Here is a 22012-nt window from a genome sequence, read left to right as displayed (position 1 = left end):
AATTAGCTCCCTTATCCTCTGTTTATATGTATTGATGATAGTGCAAAGGCCCTAAAGAGCTTTGATAGGAGATTGTTACTCCTGACTCACAGGGATGCTGCAAAAATCATTCCCTGGAAGACAAGAAAAGTCCATAAATTGCACAGCATTTTTTCTGCAAGATCATGCTAATTTGTTCTTGCAACATTCATGAGCCACAAAGTGCTCTGGGATGAGATATAATTGTTTTTAGAACTAAATAAATTCAAAAGGCAGGAGGGATATTCCTCATTAACTTCTTGATTTATAATGCCAGAATTCTTTACTCCCTTATCAAATCAATGCATAAGAAAAATGAACAAGATAAACATGAAAAGCAGCAGTAGTGTTTTGCTGATTTAAATGCCTCTCATTTTAAAAAATATATGTCTTATGGATATATATGAACATATTATACATATCCACATGTGAAAAGGAAAAATATCTGTCTTTCCTTGTGCAGGAAAAAGAAGCAATTGGAAGAAGCAACTCTTGCTGCTTTTCCCCACTCGGCAACACTTCTGAGGTTAAAGGAATAAAAATCCATCAATTTGTACAGGCTGACCTTGCAGTGTTGGGTTTTAGCTGGATTCAGATGTGCAGGATTAACCCAGCAAAGTTTACATGACATTGATTTAAGAGCTGCCTTACAGGACCTTCAGCAAGGTCCATTAATCGGAATCTTTAATCGGGCCTCGGGATGAGGAAAAAAGTTGCTCAGCAGACGTGCAATGTATGATAAACAGATGTCCCCATGCATCAGATAAATCCAAATGCAGCCAGGGATCACTAATCAGGGATGAGGTTTGGGGCAGGGAGCAGTTCATCAGCCATGGTTTTGCTGAGATGAAGATGGGAAGGAGATCTCCAAGTTGGAAATGGGATTTCTCGCCTCCCGTTGCACGTTCAGGAATCACCTGAGAGCACCAGTGTGGGAAAAGGTGCTGGGGAGGAATGACAGTGTGGATGGATGGAGATCCAATACAAGGCAGGATTGGTCAGCAGAGATTTGGGAAGGTTTCAATGGGAGTCCCAGCAAGCAGGGAATAGCCTGGGGGTCACAGGAGGGAAAGGTTGTGGGATCCGTTGATGAATTTTGCACTGAAAGTTCTCCAGCAAAGCACGTTGAGTCCTTGGAGCAGAAACTCCATCCCAATTCTGGATTTGTCATTTCATTTTGGCTTTTATTTTTAATATTGGCTTCTCTCACTCAATGTTTCATCTCCTCTGCAGTCAAATTTAAACCCCCATTTTTTAATTTATTTTTGTCTACCAATTTTCTTTCCCCATTATCTTCTTCTAATGCAACTCCTTTTTCTTACACCCTTCACACCCCAGCCAGGTCACCTCATTTACCATTGAAAGGTACCAAAACCTCACTCTTGGGTCTCATGCCTGAGTCCTGGATCCCTTGGAAAATCCCACCCAAACTCCCGTGACCCCAGCTGGAGCACACCCAGCCCTAACCAATATCTCCAGGGAAGTCAGCTGTCAAATCCTAGCAGATCTCCCAGGCAAAACACAATTTTTCAACTCCTTATCACCCTGTAGTGCTGGGGCAGCTCTCAGCAGGGACAGGAAAAGGGCAAACAGCCTCTGGAAAGACAATCCCTGCCAAATTTCCAGAGTGTGGCCGTGCCAGGATTTCACGCAGGAAAGTCAGCCATGGTTTTTGGATGTGAGCTTGAAGACCCATTTCCTGAGTTATTTGGATTGAAATTCCACAAAGAATAATAGGAATATGAAATCGAGCTGGGGTAAGGGATGTGTGTGTGGAAGGATGTCACCCAAAGAGGTAAAATTTCCACCAGTTTCTGAATAACAAGATGGAAGATCTTAGAGCAGGAGTCGTTATCAATTTAAAAATGGAAAGGCAACCCCATGCACCTGGATTGCACAAAATCCAACTGGTCTTACCTTTAAAACTCCATGGAAATCTCTCTTGACTGCCACAAACCTCTCTCACCCTGAGCAGGATCTTTATGGCAAGAGTTTAGATGTGGGAGCCAACTTGCAGCTCAGAATTTGGCCCATTTCTTTGGAGGACATGCCAGGAGTAGCCTGTGATGTTGTTTGGTCTCTGGAGGCAGCCCAAATGAGAGCAGAACAAAGCTTTGATGCAAATGAAAACCTACCAGTGAGTGCAGCTAAATAAAGAAAAAAAAAATGATTCTTTGTTATGGAAACCAGCGGAGGAAATCTTGAATTAGTCAGTGCATCGTGACCTCTCTCTGCCCTCCTAAAAAATGTGCATTTTCTTAAAGCCTTTGGACTTTCCACTGCCAAAAGGGAAAAACTGTGCGACATTTCCAGCCCAAACTTGATTTAGCAGGGGGAAAAAAAAAAATCATCCTTATTGTACAATAAATGTTAAAAAAACATAGTCCAAAGCACGATTTGTTCAAAGCTGAATGATTTTGAGTGGTTACATCCAATCATGGCACAGACAGGAAAAGCTTGAGTTGATCTTGTGAATGAAGCATGTGGTAATTGTTTCCGTACATCCTCGTTAAGATGAAAAGCTACACAAATAAACAACAACAAAAGCTGCTCTGCGCCAATCAGGGGCTGGTTCCAAAAGAAAAAAAAAATTTAAAATAAAATAAAAAAAAGGGGAAAAATCTGGCTCGGAAGAGTTATTCCCATGTTTCCTACTAGGAGGAGTAATGGATTGATGGGGATTTGCCTTTTCCCTGGGTCACATTTGGGCAGCACGAGGCTGGGCTGGGAGTGAGTCAGCGGAAGGTGAGGAAGGACATGGAGAGAACCAGAAGTTACGGGGAAACACGACAATTAACACCGGAGAAACTGCCCTTGAGGGACCCAGCAGAGTCACAGCAGAGAGGAGGGAGCCCTCTCCAGACAAGTGACTAATGACAGTGCCACCCACCACCAGAAAGGTCCCTTTGAAGTTTTGAGAGCCACAGGGCAAAGGTGACCTCCATGCGAGCTGCAGGATCCTTTCCTGCATCCCCTGCCACAGCCGTGTCCCTGGGGATGGGGACCCCTCTAATTCGGAGCTGGAGACGATCCCCAGCTGACATCCTGCACAAAGAGTTCTGTATTCCCCATAATTGTCCTCCTTATCAGTGTGGGTGAGTGTGCAGTAGTCTAAATCACACAGTCATGACACTCCACATGGCTGAGCAGGAAGAGCCCACTTGGCCTGGGCTAGATTAGTCTAATCCCACCTCCCTTGTTCTGTCATAATACCCCTCCATCCCTTCACTCCCTATAAAAATATCCAGCTGTTGATTAAAATTAGTGAACTGTTGGCTTTGGGAGTCGAGTTGGCAGCTGATTCTCTGTGTTTCCTAGATATCTCTGGATGAATTCCCCATTTACTCGGCGGCCTGATCCTGTGAGCTGCCAAGCTCTCCCAGGCGAGTGGGATCAAGCCTTGGCTCTCCACAGGCGTGGATAAATCAGGGTTTCCTCCTGTTCCTCCCCACCAACCTGCTCCCAGCATTGACATCTTCCCTTCCAAGGGTGTTAGTCTGCCTTGGGAAAAGAGAAAAACAAACGCTGGCCCGTCAGCTGGGTGCTCTCAAGAGTGCCACGCTTTTGAAAAGGGGACTAAATTAAAAGTCTGGCTTAGTGCCCCCACTCCTCTCCAGGCTGTGACAGGAGGCTGGAGGAAACCACCAGGCTCTCCTCAGCTCCACGTCCTGTCCAGCAATCCCAAGCAGAACACCAGGATTTTGAAGAAACTGCTGTAAAATGCGAAATATTTCCATGTCTCAGCCTGGATTCATCTTACAGAGCCTTTGCCGTGGCAGCAAGAGATTGTAAAGAAAAAAAAAAAAAAATGGGGGGAGGAGAAGAGCCCATGCAGAAGGAAAACAGATAAAACTGTGAGGGAAGTTGGAGGAATGTTTCAGAGAGGAGGATTCATTTTTTTTTTATCGGTTTTCTTCCTGCAGATTCTTTATGAAGGGCTTGGAGAAGTGCTGGGAATCCTCAGCTGGTGCATGTTGCTGCTGGATTTATTTTCCACCAGCAAAGGATCTGCCTCCAGCTCTGTGGAGTCCTGGGAAGTCAGTGGGAGATCCTGGCTTTTCCTAGGAGGACTGGGTGGCTCAGGACACCACCAGCTGCAGAGCTGGATCTCAAAGTAGCAGCAATCTTATATTTACAGCCATGATTGCTTCAAATCCAGGATGCAGCAGGAAAATAATCAACCTCAGCAACTCCATCCCATCCTGAATGGGATCACTTGGGTCTGACAAAGGGAAAGAGATGTCACCTCACAGTGTCCCTAAATCAACAGATGGCCATTAAAACCACTGTGCTTGTCCCCACTGTTGGGTCCTCACCTAATCCAAACACAGACTGATTGTTCCAGGAAAGTGTTATGGGAATTTAATACAACTTTTCTAACTCTACCCATTAAAAAGGACCTTGTAGCTCTGGTTTGTCAGCAGCAGTGTGCAAGGAACAGCTTTGAGGAGATCCTTCCCAGCAGGAGTACAAGGAGGATCAAGCAGGATTTCACATCTCAGGCTGGGGGACAGAAGTTCTGTCACTCAGCTATGAAATCTTTATTATAATTTTCAAAGGGAAGCACAAATTCTGCCATGGGTTTTGCAGGAATGAAATTGGTCTTCAAGACATTTTGATGATTTATTTTTATTATCATGCTCTCTTTAATATGTTAAAAGCATAGAATTATAGAATTAGGGAATTGTTGAGGTTGGAAAAGACCTCTGAGATAGCCCAGAGAGGATTTGTAAGCACACATCAATCTCCTGGAGCAACATGGAGAAAGACAGGGTAGGAATAATTTGCAAAGTATTTTCTTAAAGATGTTTTTCCACTTTCTTCATTCACTTCAGCCCATTTTCTGAGTGAACACAAGGATGTGGGATCTCCTGGGACAGCAAGAGTGAAGCCACAAGCCAAGGGGAGTCAAGGAAAAAGACCCATCAGTGTGGATGGACAGGGCAGGGCACATCCTGGAGAAATCATTCCAGGAGAACTGGATCCTTTTGGACATGTCTGGGTGAAGAAGCCTCAAAAAAAAAAAAAAAAAAAGATTGCTCTGGATGCTGAGAGCCAGATCCCCCCTACACAGGACAGCAGGAGCTCCCTCCTGGCATGGGGGGGACACAACGTCAAAGCATTCCAGGATTTGTCAGGATTCCAGCACTCTGCTCATTGCCCACTTATCCCTTCAGTCCCTGAAGCAATCTGCTCTTGGTGTGTCATTAACTTATCAGCTCAGCCTCAATTTATCTGCATTCACCAAGATCTGAAGTTGTGATGTTTATTCCCACCACTCCGTGGGCGGAGGGAGATCCGCTGTGAAGATTTTCCAGCGATTTCCTTTGTGTTCCTTTTGGACAAAAGCTTTGGATGCAGCTGCACAACTGTCATCGGGTCTCTGGTTAGGAGAGGAGGGACAGCTGAGGGCCTGTGTCCCAGCAGGAATCACATTCAAGCCCTAAAACAATCTGATGGGCACTGGAATAGTCATCTTTTCCAAAGGTCCCATGGAATTTGGTGCTGACAAACTTTAGCCTCTGGCATGGAAATTGAACAGGCTTAGAAAATTGAACAGGCTTAGAAAATTGAACATGCTTCTACCTCACACCCTTTGGAACCTGCCAAGAGCCATCTCAAATAATTGGCTTGATGCTCTGCAGGATTTTCAGCCTCCTAAAAAAGAGACAAATGTGGTTTCCACGATTTAGAGCAGATATCTCAAACAATGGAGGTGGTGGATTCCCAAGGAAGGAGTGTCAGAGTTGTGCTCATCAGTATGGACACCAGTAATAAAAAATTCCCAGGGAAAGGAATGAGAAGTGATGCCTTGGGTAGTGCTGATTGCCATGAGATGGCTGGGGGGGAAAATGAAACATTAAAACCCATGGAATTGTGTTTTCCTTTCTGTTTCCCACCCAACTCAACATGCACATCCCTAAACTTTCCTGGATCTGATGATTTCCACCAACATTTCTGCTTGCCTCCAGCAAGGGCAGCATGACCTGCAACATTCCTGGGAAAAAAAAAACCACAAAAACCCAGCAAGAGGAACATAGCAAGGATTTGCAGAGTTAATACAATTTTCTACTGTGAATCCAATGTCAAGCTCAAAATCTATGGAAGAAAAGGAGACCATGGATGGTATTTGGAGAGCAGAGTCTTGCAGTGCAATTCTGAGCTCAGGGAAATGCTGCCACTGAGCAGGAATGCACAAAGGAGCTGCAGGATTTCACTTGCTGGATGTGAAATTCCCTGTGCAACACCCACGGCTTCTCCTCTGCAGTTTCTTTGGTCCTCCACTTTGGATTCAAATTTCACAACCACATTGCCATCAAATGACTGTATTTTCCACAAAACTTCCCTTTGCAATCATCAATGAGGAGAATATTGGAAATTTTGGGAGTTTTTTGCCAAAATAATACGGATATGAGTTCAACATGAGCCTGAGTTCAACAACCCTGTGCAAGAGGGAGTCTAAAGCAGATTCAGACAGAGGGGGACAATCTAAACAGCTTTTATTTTATTACCCTGATATGTTTAACTTTTTTCCACCCTCTTTAGAGACTGGAACTGCAGGATTTGCCCCTTGCAGCTGTATGAACTGTGTGTTAAGAGTAACAGAGCTGTCTCAAATCCCTTTGTATTCCAGGGACATTTTTCCAAGGCATTTTGTCTTCGTAACAATACCCAGAGCTCCCTAAATTTTGGGAAGGTCATTTGTTTCCTAGCAGAGAGATTCCCTTATCCAGAGCTTACTAGAGCCCAAACAACAATTTATAAACTCTAAGCTCCTTTCTCCTTCAAGATGAAGTGCTTTAGTGTTGAAGCCAAACTAAATCTTTAAATGGTATAAGAGGCATTTGGATTTTTTTTTCCCTGCCCAGCTGACAGTAGGTTTACAGTTTATAATCTGGCCTTTGTAAAGGCATTTGTCAGCCTGGATATTTCATTTTAAAACGCGACCACCCATGAGGACACACAGACAGGAAGCGTTTGTTCACTTGCACCAACAGCCCATTTGAAGGTTGGCTGCAAAATAACACAATTTAGTCACAAAGGCAAACTTTTTTCTTTCTTTTTCTTATTTTTTTGTGCATTATCTCCCTAACATCTCGTTTTAAAAAGCAGCCTTTGTTTATGGGAAGCTAGTCCTCCGCTCTAAATTTGGAAATTCAACGTATTCCCTTAATCCCCACGTCCTCACAGGGATGCTGGCTGTGCATCTTTGGCCTCCCAAAAGACAGAGCTGCTTTTATCTTCTCTCCCAGGGTCCCCAGTTTAACTGCCCCACCAGAGGAAGAGAAGTCTTAGCACTCCAGGGGCAGAGGGGAAATGTTCAGCCTGAGTTAAACAATTTCCACTGGACCAGACCCACTGGAAGAGCTGCAGCTTTGTGCCCATCCTATTTTTTCAGATGTGTTTCCACCTTCAGCACAGATTTGGTCATGCCAAACGCTGGTTGCTTTTGCAGTTGAATAAAAATCTGTCCAAGCTAAAAGAGAAAGGCAAGAAATAAGATGTGAAGTTAAAAATGAGTGGACCCCATTTCTTAAATAAGTGAATTTGTGTCTCCATGCTTGGGGCTGAGGGGGAGAAAGCAAGACCAGAGCAGAGGGGCTCTTCCAGACAGTACCACACAGAATATTGCATTCCTTCCCCCAGCACCACAAGTAACACTCACTTTTTATCTCTATTGCTCAAAGGTTTAAAGGGAGGAAATGGTTCCAGCAACTGATAAAGCTTTCAGCTTTTTTCATTTTATTCGGTTGCAAAATATAACAATAAATAATAATTACTTCAAACACCCATGGCCTGGGGTTTAGCTCTGTGCCCCCATCACTTGGTGGACAGACTCCTTCAGTACCTCAGGAGCAGAAGTTTTAAGAGTATTCTTAGCTTTGCAGCCCCCAAAATATTTTCAACATTTACAATCCTTTTAATTCCCTACTTCCTACTGGGTCCAGCAGTTTCTTGTCACCCCAGAAAGTCTTTGCAACCCTTTTTTTGTTCCTTGGCTGCTGGTACAAACTTTTACATTCAAGGAATCTTCTACAGCAGAAACCAAGATGATAAAAAGTACCAAGAAATTCTCCAGTTCATGGAATCTCAGAATGGTTTGGCCATACAGGGGCTGGGACACCTTTTATTGTCCCAGGCTGCTCCAAACCCCAATATCCAACCTGGTCTTGGACATTTCCAGGGATCCAGGTGCAGCACCAGAGCTCAGCACCCTCACAGGGAAAAAATCCTTTCCTTTGAGTCCCCTCAGTCATGGATGATGGATTCCACAAGAAAAGCCCAAGAGCTGGAGATGCCTCCAGCTCCTCTTTGAGCAAAGAAGATTTTGAGAAAGTTTGTAGGGAAAGATACAAACAGAAGTCTGGGCGAAACAACAGGACAATATCAAAAGGGCAAGAGGAGAATACCTGTGCCACAAGATAGGGAAAAAAAAGCCCCAGGCAGGTTATTCTGAGTCCTCTCTTCATGTCCCAAATGCCACTGCTGTTTTGGCCCAGCACTGCAGGTTTGTGCAGGGCACTGTGCTGCCAGCACCCCCTCTGCAAGCCAAGGGAAACCTGCTCTGTGTCCATCTGTCCTGCTGCTGCAAGCCTGGCTTTATTCTGCACACATCTGGCAGCCCAGAGGGTTTCTGGTGCATCCAGGCTCCAGTTTTTTGGCTGCCAGCAGCAGTTTTCTGAGGGCAGGGCTGCAGGACATGCCTGTGCTGCTGCTGCTGCTGCTTCTGGCCATACCTGAGCCCGTCCTCTCTCCAAACTTGGGCTGTGAGACTCACCAGGTTGAGTCTCTCACTGCTCATAAGCCTTTCCAGGCACCCTGGAGAGCAAACACACTTTCCAAAAGGGATTTCTCACAGTTGCTGATGGCTCAGGCCATGCTTTTAGTGGTGGGGCTGTGCAATGTTAGCTCAGAGGAGGAAGGTTGTGTTTCCCTCTCTCATCAGAACACGTTGTGCTAATTTGAGTTGTGCAGCCAGGGTGAAAATCAGCTTTTTGTCTCTTCAAAAGAGGTGTTGGGGTCTACAAACACTCTATGTCCACACAGGGATGGATTCAGCCCTGCTGCTGGAGGTGCTCTCCTGCCCAGCCCAAACACCAAAGCCAAAGGAAATGTTTGTCCTAAATATTAAATGTGTCTCTGAAGTGAAATAAACTCCTCCTGAAGCACTTGGTTCAGATACAGGAAAGGAGTCACTAGTGGAAATGGAGGTAGGACACCCTGGAGAATGGTCCAAGAACAGAACCAGGGAATGATGGAATGGTTTGGGTTGGAAGGGACTGTAAAGTTCATCCTGTTCCACCCCCTGCCCTGGGCAGGGACACCTTCCACTATCCCAGGCTGCTCAAGAGTTCCACCCAACCTGGCCTTGGACACCTGCAGGGATGGGACAGAGCTTTGCTGGGCAAGCTCTTCCAGTGCCTCACCACCCTCCCAGGGGAGAATTCCCACAGTTGTACCCACACCTATAAATACAGCCCCCAAAAAGTAATCCAAATTTCCCTTGTGCCCAGGTGAAACCTGAAGCTGTGTAAAATTCCAGGGTGCTTCAAATACAACCCCCAAGTGGTCAGAAATGGGGCTGGGGGTGTCATTGGCCTTCCCAAATCCACATCTCTGCTACCTCTGTGTCCAACAATTCCCTGTGGTTCCTCTTCCAGCATTTCCATCTGCTGCTGAGAGCAGCCTGGACCCCAAGGTAAGGGCTGGATCTGCTCTGCCTCAGTCCTGGCAGTTTAACAAACATTCATCTCCCTGTTAAACACAGGCAACAGCCAGCACTGAACCAAGGCTGGTTGGTTTATAGGTATCCTCTATGGAAAGAGCATCAGGAATGCTCCAACACCAGGAATACTCCAATTTTTGTGGAGCAGGATTACTTAAACCAGGATTAACCCATGGGAAATGCTGAGGTTTCCATTTTCTTCCAGAATAACACTGTTCTAGAAACAAAAAGAACTTTTTCCTCCTGCTGCACCCTGGTGGGATCAATGCCAGCCCTTGCATTGATTTCCACAATATTATCTTGTCACACATTATTCTTTTAGCAGCTTCTCTTCCTGGCACAGAGATTCCATGATCAATAACCCACATAACCTTTGCAGACAACTCCAAATTTATCCAAATTTTCTGAAGACACCCAAAGCCAATACACTTTATTTTCCATACCCTTTGCTGAATTTGAACGCAAAGGATAATTTTGCATTCTGGTGGCAGTTTCACACCTCCCAAAGAGAGGAGGAATTGCCTTTTCCAGTGCCTGAAGCTGATACAAACCTTGCTGTGCTGTAAATTGGGAGCTGCACCCAGCTCAGCAGTGAGGATTTGGGGACCCTCTGAGCCTGGGAAACCTGAGCAATCTCTGCTGCCACAGATGCACTGCCTGCCCCTCATTTTACAGCTCCAGATGTGCTGCCTGGTTTATTCTCACCCAGGACATATTTTAAGGCATGTCCAGAGGTGTGAGTTCAGACCAAGCAATTCCAGGTCAGCTCATGCACTCCCATTCTCAAAATCCCTGGATTTTGCAGGAATCTGGGATTCCCTCAGCCTTGCTAGACCACCTTGTAACTATCAGGGTTGAATTTAAATTTTATAGGAAACATGAAACAGCCCCACTGACCCAAATCTTCACCATTAATTATAAATTTTTTTATAACAATATCTAAACCACTCCACAGTGTTTCATTAAACAGCAAATTTATTTTGGGTTTGTGTCCCAGCTTAATTTTCCTCAATAAAAACTATTCCATTAGTAGTTTTATCCTTATGAATCTTATTCCCAACACTCAACCTTTATTTATTATTTTAAGGGGCATCTATCATCCTGCCTTGGAACTGTAAATATTCTACTTACACCCAGCACAGCACATCCTCTCTGTTTAAAATCCAAGCTGCGAGGTTTTATATATTTTTTTTTGCCTTTCCAAGTTGAAAGGTCCTAAAGATAAACCCACAAGGATCCCAAAGTCATGAACCCCAGCCTAAGCCCAGCCCACCCAAGGGATCCCCTTAAAGCTTGGCTTGACCCAAAAAATATTTAAAAATCAGGAAGAAAAATAATTACCTGGAAACCAGGTGGTCACTGAGCCTTAATGCAGGGAATGGGGAAATGAGGGATCCCTGGAATTCAATATAAGAAAAATTATTCCATTGACATTCATGACTGGTCATAAGGCCACAAAGGATTTTGTTGGGTTTTTTCGTAGGATTTTTGTAGGGATTTATGGAAATTTGGCACAAAGAAAGGAGAATATCACCCAAATTATTAATCCAAATAATTTGAAGGAGCAACCTGGTCAAAAAAAAGGCAATGTGGCAGCTTTGATCCCTTTTCTGAGGGATCAAATAAATGAAAAGCAGCATTGGGTGGTTTTTTTTCTGCAGAGTGAAAATCACCTGCTCCCTCAGTCTCCAAAACCTCACCAGAAACACAGACTCAGTGCCAGTATTTCAGCTTTTCAAGATTAATTTGGTTTTATTTGCTTCATTTCCAGCAGAATGAAACACAGGATTCTCCTGGCAGGCCCTGAGGGGGCTGATTTATTTTTCATTAGTTCCAATGATGAGACAACTTTTCAAAATGAGAAGTTTGAAAGTGGCTCCTTTGAGAAGAAAGTCAGAAAGAGGCACTTTGTGGTTTGTTTGGTTTCTTAATGGTTTCTGTCCCCTCTCTGAAATCCTCCTGGCTGCCCAGCACAAACTCAGGATTGATTTTAGTCCAGCCAAAGGTGCAGCTGAACTATTAAATTACATAAAACAGGAGGCCACAAAGGTCTCCTTGACACTGGCACTGGCTGTGGTGATGATAAAATGGTGTTTTCACATGCCTGGGGTCGAATTCAATTTGTAGTGAGGATGGATAATATGAGGAATTGGCTGTTTTTTGTTTTCCCTTGAGCCCTGGAGTAATGGATCCCAAAAAAACCCTGTTGGTGCAGCAGATATTTCTTCTCCCAGTAACCCCAAACTGCACTGGAACAGTTTTGGGCTGTCATCTCCTCACCTGAGCACACCTGAGCTGTAACAACCAGCAAGGGGTTAACAGCACCCCTGACCTAAGCTGGAAAAAAATATTTTTTGGAGCAGATCCATGGCAAAACTGAGTCACTATCACTCTGAGGTCACTCTGCCACCATGGCTTGGCCAGCATCCAACCCAAGGAAGAGCAGCACCCACCAGGTGCCACCAACACCCCACCACAGGGAGGTGACCCCAGAGACCCCCCCTAACCATGTGTATTCTTTGGAACCCCAAAATGGGGGTTTTTTTGGGTGTTTTCCTCACTTTTCCTCCCGTTTTTCCACTCAGCTCATGGAAAGAAGGGGTGAGAGGATGTTTCCCCAGTGATATCACCAGCCCTGAGTAAATTCTCTGACCAAAAGAGAAGGCCAAGGGAACAATTTGTGCTGCATCCTTTAAATGCCAGATCTCCATTTGCAAGCAGCATTACAGGAACCATCAGGGCACTTAATAGCCAGCTGCAAAGCCATCAGGTATAAATATTTACAGAGGTCTCTTGCAACATGGACATTCCTCCAGATGCAAGAGGATCCCAGTGTTTTCATGGCATTTTCACCTTCTGCAAAAAAGAATCCTCTTGTAGACACAGGCAGCCATAAAACGACAGGAATAGCATTTTATGGAAAACCCACACTGCACCCACTCTTTAGGGGCTGTTCCCTCTCTTCTCCTCCTTTGGAATGGTGAATTTGGCTCAAATAAGATGTTACAGAGCAAAGGTTGTTCAAGGTGTGGAGGAGCAGGGATTGCTGAGGGGCACAAAAGTGTGAAATGAAGAGGGATGGGGTGGAATTAAGCAAAAGAAAATCTCTCTTTTATGGCAAAAAGCATATCCAGCCCCTCAAAAGCTGAGTTTAAAATCTCACTGAAGAGATCCAATACTCTACAAATCACAGTGTTGGCAGAAGGGGAAGAGGACCTGATAAATAATTTTTGTGGTTAGGATAGATCCAGTCCAAACACAATGGAGACTTTCAGCAAGTGAAAAACAGATCTCCAGCCCATCTGGTGCATTCACTGCCTTTCCACACTGCCATTATTAAAACCATCTCTTGGTTTCTGTGCTCTTTCATCACCCTTTTCCTAATTCTAAATGCAAATTCTCATTCAGTACCAGATTGTGGCTGAGAGCCTGGGAATCACCATGGAAGAGTCCAGGTCTTTCCTGATATTCCCTTTGTGTATTAAATATAACCAAGGGGAAAAAAGCTTAAAGGAGGAGTTTTTCCTTGATGGGGAAATGTGGTTTTAGGAGATCAGAATTATGGAATCATGGTGTCCAGCCATCAGCCTGGTGAGTGACCACAGCCAGGCTCTGCAGCATTCCCAGCTCTGTTATTTTTCACCCCAGACACTAATTTTCATCTTTTGTAGGACTTTGTGATGATGAAATGGTCTTTGTGTTTATCAGCCTTGGCCAGAATGGGCTGCTGGGTTCAGAAGGGAAAACTGTCCACCCCATTTCCCTGGAAGTCAGAAGATCTGGCAACCAGCAGAATTCCTAACACAGATGAAATCCCAATTAAAACCATGCAGTTTTCTCATTTTTCAGGATCACCCAGCTCTCCTTCTCCACACTCAACAACATTCCTCCAGCATCATCTGTGGATGCTCCAGCTGGGATTGGCAAACCCAACTGGCCATTCCTCCTTTTCTACCTCCAGGAATGCCCCCAGGACTTTGGTAAGGAAAAAGATTGCAATGCAATCCAGGCTGGAGCAAAGATCCAGGAATAATGGCAAGTTTTCAATGCAAATCCTATCGATGGTATTCCAAAAAAAATCCTAAAAGGTGCTGATTTTGTGCTGGAAATGGAACAGAAGTCAGCTTGCAATATTCCTGCCTGCCTCTTTTTACTGATTCCAGACTCCAGGCCAGGCAGGATCTGGCTATTTTCACTATCATGTTATCACTCCACAATATGTCAGCAAATTCTTGTCCAAACATGATTTTTTTTTTTTCCAAGCCACGTTTTATCACTTCTTTTCCATAATCATGACTGATAGTGAATCTAATCTGAATTGGGCTTGGAGGAGGCACGAGAACAATGAAGTGTCATCAGCACAGGCAAGCACATCCCCTTTTTTATTCCTAAAGCCAGGCCTTGCTTCAGAACAGTGCTGGAACAAGGCTGGAGAGCAAAACATGCATCTCTTTAGGCACCTGAAATTGGAAATAAATCAGGGAATGTCAAAATACAGGAATGTCAACAGGCTCTGTTGTAATAGTGCAGAGGATCAGCAGCTCTGTGGAGCTGCTGGGCTGGCTCAGCTGACAGCCCAGAGCCAGGCTCTTGCTGCAGGCACATCCTTCTGTCCCAGAGATCATGGAATCATGGAAGGGCTGGGGTTGGAAGGGATCTTAAAGCTCATCTCATTCCACACTTGTCCAACCTGGCCTTGGGCACTTGCAGGGATGGAGCAGCCACAGTTTCTCTCCCCATCCTCACAGGGAAGAATTTCCTCCTGATATCCAATCCAATCCTACACTCCAAAGTGAGAACTTTATCCCTTCCATCCCCTTCATTAAGTATTTCTTTCTCTTTTTATCTTTTTTTTTAAGTTATTATTATTATTTCCTTAATTCATGTGTTATTGATTTTTCCCTTCATTTCCCCCTTGATATTTCCCCTTGATTTTCCCTCTTAATTTCCCCCACTGCTTTATTAAAAACCAGCATTTTCACTCTGTGGCACTTGCTCCCATTTCTGCTTTATTTTTATACTGTTTTGCTTTCTCAGCTCAAACAGGTTGTAAATTAAGCAAACAACACGTTTGCCTGATTTCAGAGGGACCTGGCAAAAAACAATTTTTTACAAGGTCACATTTTGTCCCAAAAACTAAAATTAAAGAAAATCAAAGCTTATCTAAGAGATGTTCATCAAATACAATGTCCTTGCTCTATTGAACCCAGGGCAGACTGGTCATTCCAACAGATTTAAACCTGGAATTTTATGACTGTTTTCCATATTCAATTGCAAATTCAATTCCATTTTTGAGCCCAGCTCTTGACAGCCCAGAATCACAAACTTTTCTCCTTAAAACACCTCTACCTGTAATGACAGCTCCCTTAATTAAGAGAGTGACACCTTCCCATGCCTGAAAGTCAAACAAATCCCTGGAAATCTGCTTTTTGCTGCATCCAAAGTGTTGACATGGATGTGGATAAACCTCCTGGAAACACCCAGTGACCACAGGGCAATTTCTTTCTCCAGGCAGGAATTTCTTTTTTGGGCAATGTTGCAGGGTAAATAGGAAGAAAAGCAGTGGTTTAGCAAACACAAACCTCTCCAAGCTGCCAAGCAAAATTAACCCCTCTCTTAATTTTTTCAGGTTTTTTTCCCGAGCTGAACAAGGCTCTTGGGAAGGGGGAATGGGTTTTGTGCTGTCACACTCAAGAGGTAACTGAGCCTTTCAAGTGCTGATCTGCCTTAATCTTTCAAAAATGTGTCCAAATTGCCTGAGCAAGGAAAAGCCCATCCATCCCTGCCCTCTCCCCAAGTGGAGAGATCCTTCAGAGCAAGGCCTGCATTCCAGAGGTAATAACCTCCAATACCTTAAGTCAAAAAGCCAAGTCAGACTCCCTGGATAATGCATTTGGGATTAAGGTTAAATAGGCTCCCGTCACTAATAATGCATCTGCTCCCCGTGGGGAGATTTGGTGGAACTTGAGGGATGGAGCTGCTGCAGGGCTCCCCAAACAAACCCAGGGGTGCACCAGGAGCACCCCAGTGCCCCTTCCTTGACTCCCACCCTGGTTTTGCAGGAAAGGGGGGGGGGGGAAAAGCTGGATTCAATCCATTTGGAGCTGGCTGGATGTGTCTGGGATGGAGACAGATGCTGTTTAGACAGGCTGGGTCGGTGGGTGGCCAGGCAAGGAGACCATGGCTGTACAGTTTATAGAAAGCTCCCAGCATAAATGAACTGTTGAAGACCATTGGAAGCCTCAGTGAAATCACAACACGGGGGAGGGAGGGCAAAAAAAAAAAAAAAATTAAAAAAAAAAAAAAAAAGGTTCTTTTTGAAAAAGCACGGGGAGAAAGGGATGTTTGGAGGGACTCGGGGAAAATCACAATGAGGGGGGTTCTGAGGCTGCCATTCATGAGCCCCAAAGAAAGTAAACACTGCCCAGGAGGGGCTGAAAAAAAATAATAATTAAAAAAAAAAAGCAGATCTAAATAGTTTTTCCTATATCAGGGCAAAGGAACAGACGTGCCTTTGCCCTGCTCCTGTCTAGTCTTGCTAGGTGGAAAGTTAATATTTGAGGTCGTGCTTCAGTGGGGAATATTTGGATATTTAAATAAAGAACAACTGCTTTGCCCATTGCCAGACTGCATGGGACTAAAAAAAAAAAAAAAAAAAAAAAATGGAGCTGATTTGAAGTTTCCTGGGTTTATTTAGAGATAAGCCTGAGGTGACCTTTCACTCCCACACACACACATTCTCCTAGAAATGGAACTGTCTGATCCTTGAGGACTGTGTTCAGGAAAATCCAGAGTTTAATATGGCAAACTGTGTCAGAATCCTGAATTCTGGAGATTGACAGGCTCTGGGATTGTGAGGAAATCTGCTGGGACTCAATTCCAGCCCATGTTCCCCACTCGGGGAACAACAACCTGCATGAACTGATTGCTAAATCCCAAGACCACAAATTCACTTTGTTCCCACATTTCCCTTCTCTGTTTCAACAGCCAAACACTGGAAAAACATCCAGGATATCCCAGCTCCTCTCTCCTTTCATTCCCCTGCTCTCAAAGAAAAGGAACATCCCAAAACTTCAAAATTCAGAAAGGATCAGATAATTTCACATGGATGCAAAACATCTCTGTGAATATTTTTTTCCCCTCCTCATCCCAGGCTGGAGCTGAACATTAAAATGCTGAAAATCCCAAGGGAAAGGTTCTCTGGTGGCCTCAGAACTGCTGGGTTAAGGGCTGGACTTAATAATGTCAGAGGGATTTTCCAACCTCAACAATTCCAGGATTGTATGATTCCATGAAGGAGGGAAGGACAAAGGGAAGAAAACACCTGGAAAAAAAAAAAACCAACAAACCTGGAAATCAATCCCAGTGTTGGGATCAGAGGCAGGCTGAGATTCTGGAGCTCAATGCCACTGGTGAGATCAAAACACCAAATATTAATGTTTAATGTACAATGTGTTAAATGTAAGAGGAAAAAAATCACCAATTTGGGGGGATTTCTCTGGCTTTAGGACTTTTCCCCCAGCGTGACAGGCAGAATGTTCAGAGATGGACACTCCCATCATGCAGAGGATAATTTGAAGGAGGCACAAAGAGCTCTAAATTCTGAAAAAACTCTGGCAGAAACACAGATTTCCTCTCACCAAAATGGATTTAGGTGGTGCAGGTTGGGAAAGAGCAAAAATCCTTTTTTTTATGAGAACCAGCAGCTAAACCATTTCCATCCTGGAAATAAAACGTTTCCAGGTCAGAAAAGAGGAATTAAATAGGATCTAAAAATAATTTACTGTTCTGAACCAAGCCATGACAAATTTATCTGTGGAGTTTGGAGGATTTCTCTCCGTTTATTGGCATTGCAAGTGTTACGATGAAAAATAGAGGCATCAAAAATAAACTCTGCTACTTCATGTTTAAACTCCTGTGACTCCCTGTACTCTGGATGTTCTGGACCTCCACAAGAATTCATTCACTGAAAAAATAAAACTGTCCAGCTATTAAAAAATGTGCAGCCTCATCCTAATTAGTGGCTGATAAAGCGATGGAAACCATATTTCTTCCAGTTTTGACCAAACAAAACTAAGATTAGAACGTCTAACAATAGAAATTCCATTTAATAGTTTGGAAAAAAAAGAGAGATCAGAGTGTATTTCACCTGGCAAAGGTCAGTTTATTTAATTACAAACGCCACAGAATATCAGAAACTAAAATATTAAATGATATTGTTGCTGAAGAGCCATCTTCACGCCCATACATTAAGCAATAGAGTTCAAAGACGATCTTAATTAAGTATTTGAAATATCTCCAGCTCCCACCTTTCCCCCTGTCCATAAAACAAAAAACCCAGCTCAGGTTCATCATCCTGGGACCAACCCCACTCCCATTTCTCCGTGGGATAAACTTTGATTCCCAGTTTCTCATTTAAATTGCTTCCACGGCCAAACCGCGTATCAGCGGCGATTTTTCTCCTGTCTCGCCCTTGCTGCTGGTTTGATAAGGGGAGTGCTCCCCTCCCTGCGACTCCATGCTTAATTAGCTCCAGATGCAGCCTAATTAGTCAGTCTGCAGGGCAGGCATTGTTCTGTTGTCACCCGAGCCCGAGTGGAAGAGCTGAGATTGAACATGAGAACCAGATGCCGGCGGCGCGCTGCCCATCCCGGGATCCCCCCAGTCCAGCCTCAGGGATAATAAATGTTGTGTTCAAAAGCCATGGGCACAACCAGAGCCTCCACCAGAGCCTTCAGTGAAGATGGAAAGGCTTCTTAAACAAGCCATTCCTGTTAATTCTCCATCAGGTATCCGATGATTTTGGGACAAATTGTTACGACATCCGCCACGGTTTTGCTCAGCAGGGTTTTGGTGTCTCCCTTCCCTCACCAAATTCAGCCTTTAATTCCTCTGGAATCCCACAAAGATACCTCTAATTTGGGCACAGGGGTTTTCCCTGCTGATTCCAAAGGTTGGCTTGCTGGAAATTCCAAATCTGGAATTGGGGGAATCAGCAGGGAAATCACACGGACAAAGGATTGACGGACTCTGGAATTGCAAGGAAAATTATTAGGACTGAATTTCAGCCCCTAATTCCAGCCCATAATTCCAGCCCAACATCTTGCATAAACTGCTTGCTAACCCCAAGACCACAAATCCAGTTTGTTCCCACATTTCCCCTTCTCTGTTTCAAGATAAGAGCCAAAGACTGGGAAAAAGTCCAGGATATCCCAGTTGCTCTCTCCTTTCACTCCCATGCTCTCCAAGAAAAGGAACATCCCTAAACCTGATTTCAAAGGTTGGCTTGCTGGAAAGGTATTCCATATCTGGAATTAAGGAAATTAGCAGGAAAAACAGTTGGAAAATCAGCAAAAAATCATCAGGAAAATCCCAAAACCTGATTTCAAAGTTTGGCTTGCTGGAGAGGGATTCCACATCTGGAATTAGGGAAATCATCAGGAAAATCAGCTGGGCAAAGGACCTTCCCCTGCTGCCATCTGACACACTCCTAAACCTGACATGATTTGTACAAATCAGGAGGGTGAAACTCAACCAGCAGCTTGGGGAGTGTTCTTGGAGCAGAAGGATGGAGCAGGAAGGGAATTTATGCTCTAAAATTTGTTGTGGTTCTGAAATTTGGGTTGTCTTAAAGTGTTGGCTGAGAAAAGCTGGGAATTGTTCTTTAAATGCTTTCCAGGTCACCTTGCAGTTTGATTTTATCAGATTGAATTAAGACAAAACCAATTTGGTTCAGTGGAACTCTCTGCCATTGCTAAAATTTGCCAGATGAGTGATTTCCCCATATTCCAGGGACATCCATGCTATATAATCCCTGGGGAAATGGCAGTTCTGACCCATGGTGGCTTTTTTCTGTTTCATTTGGAGAATGAACTGGAATATTACATAGGAGATCCAGCCAAGGAGATTGACCCCAAAATAGGAGCAGTTTGGGTACAAGTGCCTGAATGAAGATTCCTTCACTCAGTACAGCTCTGTGGAATGTGCCCTTCATCCAAAATTATAATTTTTGGATGAGGAACCAGCCTGACTCTCAGCAAATGACATGAAACTCGTTTTCCCAGAAACCTCACACAAGCACCACAATTGTGTTATCAGCCCAGCTGGGGGGAAAAGCTGCTGGTGTAAAAAATATTTAGTTCAACTGGGAGCTAAAACAACTCCATAAGTCCTGTAGCTCAGAGGCGGAACAGAGCAGGGTCCTTCCATTTCTCAGCTGGCTTGAAGAAAAGATAATTTTAAAAAATAGGAAATGTGCCAGCTCCTCTGGATCCAGGAGAGATCCATGGATGTGGCTTTGTCACCCCCTGTGCCTGTCCATCCCTCCTGTCCTGCCAGCCCCAGCCTTGGTGCAGGAAACCCAATCCCAAGGCATGGTTTGAAGTGTGATTACAGTTTTTCCAGGCTTTCCCTGTGCCTAATTATGGTGGGCCTGTGAGGTAGGCAGGTATAGGTTTCAGGATTTGAATACTTTAGTGTGGAGCAGGGATCCTGTGCTCGTTTTCAGGGAGCTGAAGGGAAATTGGCAGCAGCATTTGAGCACCAAGGGACAGAAAACAAAGCACAGTGTGGTCTGTAGTCTCCAGCTTCATCTCAGCAAGTGTCTTGTGATTCAGTTGAACTCACCTAAAACAAAAGGAAATCACAGAAAATTATTTGCAATTGCAATTTTTTTTTCTTGTATTTGGTTCCCATCTTGCCAAACCAAACTATTGCTGAAATCCATCCAAGAGCACCAGACACCAAATCCTGGCTGTGACTCCAGTCCTGGATGATTTCTGTGATGAAACCAGGCTGTTGAGGAGGTTCTTGGTGTGAGGACTCTTATTAAGCACCTTTTATACCTTTTTGAGCTGAAATCACTCAATAATTCACCATCTCCTTGAGTTCAGAGTGACTGTCCCAGGCTCAAAACCACCCACACACAGAACAAGACCTGGAGAGAGAAAGGTTGGACCTGAATCCATTAAAAAAAACCCCCATATTTTCTATTTTTTATCCATTTCCAAATTTCTTCCCATCAGATCCTGCGGTGAATTCACCAGAGGGAGCACAGAGAGAGAGCAAAATCACTTTCATAAAATCTGGAAAAAATAATCCATCTATGGCACATCAGGTTAAGGAAGAGACATCTGGCTTTTATTAGGTTTTATAAGGTTGATAGCAAATAAGGGTATTAGAGTTAATTTACTTATTTAGAGAGAAACGACTCAATCACAGAAGCAGTGATTGTGCCTGGATGTTTGGAGAGCTCCAAAATTCCCTCCAACCTCCTCTGGGAGTGAAACAGTGCCAATGGCAAAGCAGAGTTTCTATTCCATGGAGATATTCCCAAAGGGATGCAAAGATTAGAGGAAAGCCACCAGGAAAAAGCCCTTCCCAGACATCCTGGCTGGCTAGGAAAACATGCCAGGCTGTTATTTAGTGCTGGAGGTGTAGCTGGAGGATGAGGAAATTCCACTCAGTCGTGGAATTTATGGAAAAGGAGGATGAGACGCTGCAGGTGAAGAGGGAAGAGAGAGGGTGGGTTTGAAGGAATTATAAATGCAGAGATTTTGATTGGAAGGAACATCTGAGGAGGTGCAGATCAAAGCCAAAATGTCACCTTCAAGCTGTCACACCCACGTGGCTTTCTGGACATCCCAGGGGGATTTCTGTCCCATCCTCCTGGGGAGGAATTTTAATTTCCAAATCCCATTCTGTGCCCACTGAACAGCAGTCAGCAGCTCTCTCTGTGTTGCTTTAAATCCAGCAGACTGGAATTTTTTTCCCATTTTAAGGAAGAAAAAAAAAAAAAAATTTAATCTCATTTTCGGGCAGCACACCTGAGATTTCCACAACGTTGCTTGTAGTTATCCTTTCTAGGGATTTTTTTTTTTCCCCTCCTCCTTTTAGTTTTCTGCCTAACGTTTGGTGGAAAAGAAATTGCTGCTGCCACCAGCTGGATTTTTTGAGAAATAGCCTTGAAATGTTTCCTTGCATCCCACGGACGCAATTCCAGCTGCTTGGACTTTTATTCCTGCTCATTGCAGTTAACTGGAAACAAATTTAAGCCCAGCTTGCTTCTTGCAGGCACAGAACAAAATTATGTGACAGCTGATGAATTTTTCTTGAGCTGGATCCTTCAGTGCCAGGAATTCAGACAGAAGTTAAATAAAATCCACTCTCAGCTGTAATATCATCATTAAAACAGTCGTGAACAAGTGGAATTTTGGAGTCAATAGTGGGCTGAGAAGTGTGGTCCTATCCATATTTTTATTTTTATTT

This window comes from Erithacus rubecula, assembly GCF_903797595.1.
Source record: "Erithacus rubecula genome assembly, chromosome: 12".
In the NCBI taxonomy this organism is placed as follows: domain Eukaryota; kingdom Metazoa; phylum Chordata; class Aves; order Passeriformes; family Muscicapidae; genus Erithacus; species Erithacus rubecula.
Note: the sequence above shows the minus strand (reverse complement) of the source record.